The sequence below is a fragment of the Podarcis erhardii genome, assembly GCF_964252035.2.
Source record: "Podarcis erhardii genome assembly, chromosome: 9".
Lineage (NCBI taxonomy): Eukaryota > Metazoa > Chordata > Lepidosauria > Squamata > Lacertidae > Podarcis > Podarcis erhardii.
In genome coordinates this window covers 52,128,848-52,137,500 of record NC_138512.1, presented here as the reverse complement: position 1 = coordinate 52,137,500, position 8,653 = coordinate 52,128,848, and the positions used below count along the sequence as shown (strand labels likewise).

Here is an 8,653-nt window from a genome sequence, read left to right as displayed (position 1 = left end):
TAGCAGACTTCTCAAATCATCAGGTCTTCCCTAATTGTTTGCTGCTTTTCATTTTTCTCCATTTCTATAGACAGTTGGGACTTTGAGTTATCAAACACACTCTCCAGGCATTTGAGGAGTGATTTGCCACAGACAGGCTGCTGTATCTTGAAAGTCTCTCTCTGAAAAAGGAGATTGCGTTCTTTACATGAAACAGAAAATGAGATTGCATTCTTTACATGAAACAGAAAATGTTTCAAATGTAACTGTTGCAAAGACACTTCTAATAAACTTTCCTAGAGAGAGTTGAATTCCAGACATTGTTGGCAGAAGGATTTGCCAGGATGAGATAGTTTAAAAATACATCACAAGAGGGTCTTTAAGAGATCTGTGAAGGATATTTTAAATCCTGTGTGTAGACATTTTCATGCATGCACATTCATCATTTGATGACTGCAATGCATCATCAAGTAATGACCTGTAAGTTTAAGATAACCATCCCAGATCAAACATTCCAATACAGACTTTCATATCATCTGACATTAACTCAAATGTAATACTTTCAAATGCATCCAGTTTGCACGGATAGCTGTGAATTACCAAGTGATGAGAGATCACATTTATGTATGTGAATGTGCGATTTATCCCAAAGCACTGGGGTTTGGGTTTGAAGACTCCTTCCAGTCCCATAATTCTGATGTGTGTCTGGTCTGGGACTGGTCTGCCTAATTTAAGAAGATTTAACTTACATGCAGTGTTACTTTTTACAATGCCATCTGCCCCACATTCTACTCATGTAAAAACACGATGATTCATGGACTGTCTGCAGGCCAGATTTAGAAGGTGATTGGACCAGATCTGGCCCCCGGGCCTTAGTTTGCCCAATCGCCTTCTAAATCCAGTCCGTGGACGGTCCAGGAATCAGCGTGTTTTTACATGAGTTGAATGTGTCCTTTTATTTAAAATGTATCTCTGGGTTATTTGTGTGGCATAGGCATTCGTCCCCCCCCCCAATATATAGTCCAGCCCCCCACAAGGTCTGAGGGACAGTGGACTGGCCCCCTGTTGAAAAAGTTTGCTGACCCCTGGTCCACCCACCAGACCTTCAGTATTAAGGTCAAGGTGCTTGCACTTGAAATCTGGATCAGCACCATTCTTGTGCAGGACTATCTGAGAAATACATTCATCAATCAGCTTAAAATACTGAGTCGTAAGGCAGAAGAAAGGAAATGGAAAAGAATGTTAGTGCCAATGTGCAAGAGTGCAGGCTTGCTTAAGTCATCCTGAGACCAAGCCTATAAAGCAGGGATCGACAACATTTCTGCCAGCAGGCAGGAGTGCGCGTGCACACACACCGCTCTTTATGTGCTGGCTTTCAGAGCCATGGGTGGGGAGGCGGCGTTTGTGGCTTCCTATTGGTTTCAGGAAGCTCCTGCAGCCAATAGGAAGCCGCAGACACCTCCTCCTCCTCCATGGCTCCGAAACCTGCTCTTTCCCCACTGGCTTTCGGAGTTTGGGGCGGGGGGAGGCGGCGTCTGCGTCTTCCTATTGGCTTCCTATTCCTAATAGGAAGCCGTGGCTGCTTGCCGGAAGTCAGTCCCCATGTGGAGCTAATCTGCCACCCACGCCGTGCCAGTTTACCATTAAGGGATCCGTTATCCCTTAAGAAATAAAAGGCTCTGCAACTGCTGAAGCAAACTCAATTGGGGGACTGTAAACAAGGTGGTGTTAAAAATTCTTGCAAATCCTGGCCATTTGGGGAAACTGCTGGTCCAGTGCACATCTTCAGCATATTCAAGACAGCCCACAGCTGCTCTCACTTCTTTTACACTTCAAACAAAGCACTGAGACATCAGATGTCCCTAAAAACACCTGGCAGCAGAAAAGAAAGATGCACCTCACCTTGAGGATCTGCTAGAGTCCAGAACGCATGAGCTCACTGCGGATATGAACTCTGAAGTCAAGTTCATCTCATGGAATGATTAGGCATTGATCAACTGTAGGCAGGCAACCTATGAAATACTGAAGAGAGATTCCATGTCAGATCTAGCCAAGCATTCTCAGAAATAGCAGGCTAAGCCCTTGCAGTAAACCTGACAAAGAAGTTATAAGAAGTTTGCCAGTTAAGACTCTGCAGTGTGTGTGTGTACACACACACGAACAAACACACTCACTCCTTAACTCATATCAAAGCTGTACAAAAAAGTCCAAGAAGCTGGTATAATAAGTAGCAAATTCAAGACATAAGTACCAGGGCTATATGGACAAAATGAGGACTGAGAAATAATAAAGAGGTGTCAGCAGCACCTTGAGGTCTGCAGAAGTGCAGAAAAATCTTTTTTTGCTGCAGGCCCTACTTGTTACCTTTAATGGCACTGAGGTGTCACTCTTCAGGCCATCCAAGATGGGTTTGAATCATTCCATTTCATCCATTTCTGCTCATTGTGTCAATGCTGCCAGAACTTGCTCAAGCCTATGTAAGAGTAAGGAAAACAAATCAGTAACAGATTATCTGACAGTGCAGTGCTAGCCATGTCTTCTTGCTAGTCTCAATGAGATGCACTCCCAGGTGCTTTAAAGATGGCAATTTTTTTTAAAATGATATTTATTAAAAGTTTAAAGATTACAGAAAGAAGAAGAAATAAAATAAAATAAAATAAGCAAAACAAATCAATACATTACAATACACACACAAAAGAAAACAATACATCCAAAACAAAAATAAAAGCAAAAACAGTTAAAAACACATCCATTTTTTCCATTTCTTTGTCTTTCATTTACTTGTTTCATCGACCTCCTCACACCTCCCTTTTTTGTATTCTAGTTATTAATTATTTCAGGAAATCCATTCTTATCTTAATTAATTTAACCTTATCTTACCATTAATACCATAAAACTTATTTGTACTTAACTCCTTATATCATTTCTACTAAAGCCATGTAATTTCATTCCAACATTTTTCTAACACTCATTTTACAATATTTCTATAAATAACTTTTAAACTTTTTTTCCAATCTTCTTCCACCGTCTCTTCTCCCTGGTCAGCAATCTGACATTCATACACTCACAACAAGAAACTATGTAAGAGTCTGATAAATTGTACATCTGTTAAAATTTCCAAAAACTGTTAAGAACCAATGTTGCCTTGGATCCAGGGGAACCAAAAACTCTCCTAAGCAATATGGAGTAAGATGTGGTGCTTCAAAGCAGGGATGACCCCCAAACCTTACACAAGCTTTGTTCAGCTTGTGCTTCTTAGGCTTCAGGCTGTTGTGCAGATTACATGCACATTAAAACTTGCAATTTAGATGTAGCCTTCCAGTTTTTTATGTATTTTTAAAAGGATCCCAAGTGCTAGACTGCCCACCTATGAAATACAACTAAACCAAAAGATAAATCACCTATAGTCGCTAACATATCCACAGGCTGAGGCAGAATACAGAGGGCAGACAGTAGCGTGATAGCATCAATCATCATGGATGGGACTTTGGGGTCAGCTGCTCTTGCCAAAAGCAGGATCGCCTCCTCTGTTTCAAGCATTGTCTTAATTCCAAACTAAAAAAAGGGGGGGCACTCACCCATTGAGTGCATGCATATACAGAAAGGTTGCCAGTGCCACAGGAAGAGAGTAAGACAACTGTCTAACCTGGGAAATCGGGGGGGGGGGGGAGGGCCAAGCCCCCCAAAGCTGACATTTGCAAAAGTGATATGGGGAATGCCTGTAAGTGCAAATTTAAGAAGGGGAGCATCTCAACTGAGAGTAATCAAACTGGAGGTTTCTTATCCTTAATCTAGAAGTTCATTTACAGTTCATCTCTTCTCTCCTCAAAGTTTTGATGTGCTTTAACCTATATACATTTTAGATTAGAAATAGGGTTACCAGACATCCTCGTTTCTCGGGGACAGTCCCCGGATTTGCAAATCTGTCCCCGGACAAATTCCACCCCCAGAATGTCCCCGGATTTCATTAAATGTTCCCGGGAAACATGGGAGCAGAAGCGGCAGTCTCAGCAGCCCGGAGCCAGCCTGGTAGTGCAGTTGGCTCTGGAGTCTGGTTGGCTTCAGGAGCTGCTTGCAGCGCCCACCATTTTTCCTCGATGGAAGTCCCCACATCATGTGTCTTGTGCGCAACACATCATATGGGGACTTCTGGCAAGGAAAAATGGTGGGCGTCACGGCCACGAGCAACTCCTGAAGCCAGCCAGACTCCAGAGCCAACTGCGCTACCAGGCTGGCTCTGGGCTGCTGAAACTGCCGCTGCCGCCGCCGCCACGTTTCCTAGGGACATTTAATGAAATCTGGGGATGGAATTTGTCCGGGGACAGATTTGCAAATCCGGGGACTGTCTCCAGGAAACAGGGATGTCTGGTAACCCTAGTCTACTGTTGTAGTGCTTGGCATGTCAAAAAATATGGGTGTCTTGTCAGCATTACCGATTGGTGTAATGGGTATGAGTGACGCATTTTGATGACGTACCGCTGGAAATTAGTCCGTTTCTCCTCAAAATGTGCTGGCAGTCTCTGTGCTAATCCAGTGCTTCGTCAAAGAGCGAGACCATTTCTCTGCATAAACCAACAGCACCAACAAATACTTGCCTGGAATTCCCTCTGCTGTATGTTTAAGGTCCTTGCAATTTCCAAGGCCTTCAGTTGTATTACTTCTCATGAAATAGACATTCCGTCTTTTCTCGCATCTTGCACATTGGAAAGAACCCTAGCTTCAAGTTCCAGATATTTGCCACGTTTTGGTCCCCTGAAGGATTTCTTGTTGAAAACACATAAACATATTCCCCTTTCCAAATCCTCTCCCTGGTAGCTGGGAGAAGATGAAAACCCAGTGGGGCTGATGGCTCTGAAAATGGGATGGCATCCCTCTAAACCCGGGGTAGGCAACCTAAGGCCCATGGACGGTCCGGGAATCAGCATGTTTCTACATGAGTAGAATGTGTCCGTTTTATTTAAAATGCATCTCTGGGTTATTTGTGGGGCATAGGAATTCATTCATTCCCCCCCCCCCTCAAAAAAAATAAAATATTCTGGCCCACCACATTTTCTGAGGGACGGTGAACTGGCCTACAGCTGAAAAAGGTTGCTGACCCCTGCTCTAAACTGCACCCAATGGATCAGGGTGGGGCAGCACTGATAATGTGGACTCACCTGCTCCTCTTCCTGTCTCCCCATAGCTGGTGAATGTTCCTGAATGAAGGGGTGGCACCACAGCGTCTGCTGATGGGGGTGACTCGGTCACATCCACACCTCCAGTACCCCATACCTGATTAGTTTCCCTTGTGGGTGCATCTCCACTCAGCTTTGCAAGTGTGACTCGATTTCTAGCAATCCATCACCAGAAAGCACCTTGTCATGGCAGGCCAAAGCAGCACTTTTATAACCAGGGATTGCTTTTTTCCCTACTTACCATTTATGGGCTCTAAGCTGCTGCATTTTTCCATAATTAAACCCAGCAAATGATCCAATGCAATATAATCTTTTGAACAGATAAGCAAGAATAGAAGAGAAAGTAAACAAAATAAATAATATGAAATGCCTAAGTCAGGGGTCCTCAAAATTTTTAAACAGGGGGCCGGTTCACTGTCCCTCAGACACTGTTGGGGGCCGGACTATAGTTTGAAAAAGATGAATGGTCAGCGCTCAAACGTATATATACTGCAGCATTCTTAAAAATCTAAAATAAAAAATAGTCTTTATGTTTAGAGGGCAGACTCTCCCTGGTTCTGCCCCACTCCACCCATTTAAAATTTATTAAGAATTTCACTCAAAGAACTTCTCCCTAAATGAGCTTAGGAAAGAAGTGTGAAGTTAACGCAGAGACTGGGAACCGCACAGCTCATCAGTGGCGTAGCGTGGGTTGCCAGCACCCGGGGCAAGGCAAATAAAATGCGCGCCCTAACCCGTGGATTTTAGCACTCGAGTCTCTTCCACTAGATTAGTTAAAGAAACCCTTACCCCCTAAGCACATGTATTGTTTGTTATGAAAATACTGATTTAATTAAAGTAAAATGCATCTAAATACAAGTTTATTTTCAAACACTTTACAGTGGTGCCTCGCAAGACGAAATTAATCCGTCCCGTGAGGCTCTTCGTATAGCGGTTTTTTCGTCTTGCGAAGCAAGCCCATTGACAGCTTACCGGATTAGCGCTATTAGCGGTTTAGCGGCTTTTAGCGATCAGCTGTTAAGCGGCTTATCAGCGGATCAGCTGATAAGCGGCTTAGCGGCTTAGGAAAAGGGGGGGGGGAAGGGGGAAAATCCCACAGGAACTCGCAAGACATTTTCGTCTTGCGAAGCAAGCCCATAGGGAAATTTGTTTTGCGAAGCGCCTCCAAAACGGAAAACCCTTTCGTCTAGCGGGTTTTCCGTCTTGCGAGGCGTTCGTCTTGCGGGGCACCACTGTATTGAGTGCGAACATGCATTACACATTCTCCACATTTTCAGCAGGTCTATGAATACAAATCTACAAATGTAGTAACCTAGCATGGGCCATGCTATTATATGTCGTATCACAACCATCGTAAACGACAAAAAATATCAAGAACAAAAACTAAACATCAAAATGAAACCATACCCTGGAGATGATCCAAGACTGGGCTAGATGGAGCCAACTTCCTCAATCCTGTACCTCTAATTGTAATTCTTTAATAGAAGTGCAAGATATCAATCTGTATATACAGATTAATTTAAATTCGCCTGCTTTTAATTAGCGCAAATTTTTCAACAATGGAATTGATATCTACATTAAAGTCTCTCTCAATGGACAGTATTGCTAGATTACTCAGTCTTTCTTGGCTCATTGTAGATCTTTGATATGTTTCAATTAGTTTAAGTTTTTAGAAACTTCTTTCACAACTCGCTGTAGAAACAGTGATAGTAAGAAAGATTCTTAATGTGACAACAAAGTTAGTTAAACTTTCTTGCAGCTTCCACTTATACACCCAGCGAAGCAAATCTAAAGCTGACCAGTTTGCAACCTGCTCATCAGGATTGACCTCCTTATACAAGATAATGTGGTGCCGAAGTCGAGTTATTTCGGTGAGCATAGATGCAGCATTCAATTCTGTGTACTGAGCACACGTGTGCAGAATTTGTTTCTTAATAAAATCATCTTTTCCAGTATCCAACAATGTTTGGATTTGCAAAAAAGCAAATAGCTGGTGAAGCGTATTCATCTGCGTAGTACGTTTTTTAATTTCTGCCTGAAGCTGATCAATTGCTTCCAGTTGTTCTCTGCTTGTTTCCTGTATTAAGGTCAAGCCAGCATCGCAACTGTTCTCACCATCCATCTTCTTGCGTCTTCCAACTCTTCTCTCTGTAGGTATGCAATAGGTTTTGCATACCTGCAGAGCTTTCACAATGCAGTACAGACATTATGTGAAACCTGTAATAGTGCTTGAAACTACTGAAGGGAAGGTTTTATTTATTGTGATTTCACCACGCTCTGTATTATCTGAAAAAGAAAACATTTATTTAAAAAGCAGGACTGCACAGCAGCAATCTACTCGCCTGCGAGTCTCATCATGTTCAGTTGGACTTATTCCCGAGCCAACGGTACATAAGATTGGCTGGAATCCTATGCACCCCTTGCATTCAACTTGTACTTAAAAATCTGCACAAACCTGCACCAGAGAATTGTAGAGTTGGAAGGGACCCCTGAGGGTCATCTAGCCAACCCCCTGGGGCAATGAAAAAATCTCAACTAGACCATCCCTGACTGATGGCCATCCAGCCTCTGTTTAAGACCTCCAAGGAAGGAGAAGCCACCTCCTCCTGAGGGAGTTCTTTCCACTGTTGAGATCTGCCTGCTAGAAAGCTCTTCCTGATGTTTTGACAGCTCGGGGGAGGCTTGGGAGTCACGGGGGAGAGGGCGCCATTGCTCTGCGCTCCCGGGCTGCTTCGCCCCTACCTACACCACTGCAATGTGGAGCATCTTTCAGTGCTGCTAGGCCAAGCCACTAGAAACTGGGCTGGATCTGCTCTTTATTCTGACAGCTTAAAATTACCCCAAGACCAATATTCTCAAAAGAAACTTAACCAGCATTTATCACCAAAGTCACATTGACTCTCTCATCTCAAAAATGGTGGAATGGACCCTAAGTTGCCATCAGCAATGATTTACATAACAGCTGTTAAGTATATTTTGGGTTTTATGTTTTGAATTGGATTGATATTTTATATATATTTAAAATAAAGGTAGGCTGACAGACACACACACACACACACACACAGATGGATATTCTTGCTAAGCCTAGCAATACCAAAAAATGGTTGCTGGAGATTTGGGCAGTGCTTTTTTGCAGCTGGAACTTGCCAGAACTCAGTTCCAACCCCTCTCAGGTGGGTGCCATTGCCATTGTAAGAGAAAAAGGGAGGCTTCAAGGCAAGTTCCAAGCAGTGTTTTTTTCTGGAAAAAGATGGGGAAACTTACCAAAAGATGAGAGATAGATAGATAGATATTGATTGATTCTGGGCCCAGTTGTAGTGGCACAAACCCACACCCCAGGCAGTGGCTAAATATAAGATATGATTAATAAACACAAGCAGACAATGATCTGGGTAAGAAATGCTCACAACTTTATTGAATAGAGAGATACAGGTGGATTTTTGCCTTGGGCATTGGGTGTATATCTGTTCCATACAATATACAGGGTGAGTCTTTTAAAA

At 43.1% G+C, this 8,653-nt stretch overlaps 1 long non-coding RNA gene across 1 annotated transcript; it reads left to right on the top strand.

The window, feature by feature from the left end:
* Positions 1 to 5,833: 5,833 nt before the first annotated feature.
* Positions 5,834 to 6,755, top strand: LOC309350548. Its single transcript, XR_014160461.1, has 2 exons — positions 5,834 to 6,036; positions 6,396 to 6,755. It is a non-coding gene; the product is annotated as an uncharacterized lncRNA (long non-coding RNA).
* Positions 6,756 to 8,653: the final 1,898 nt, after the last annotated feature.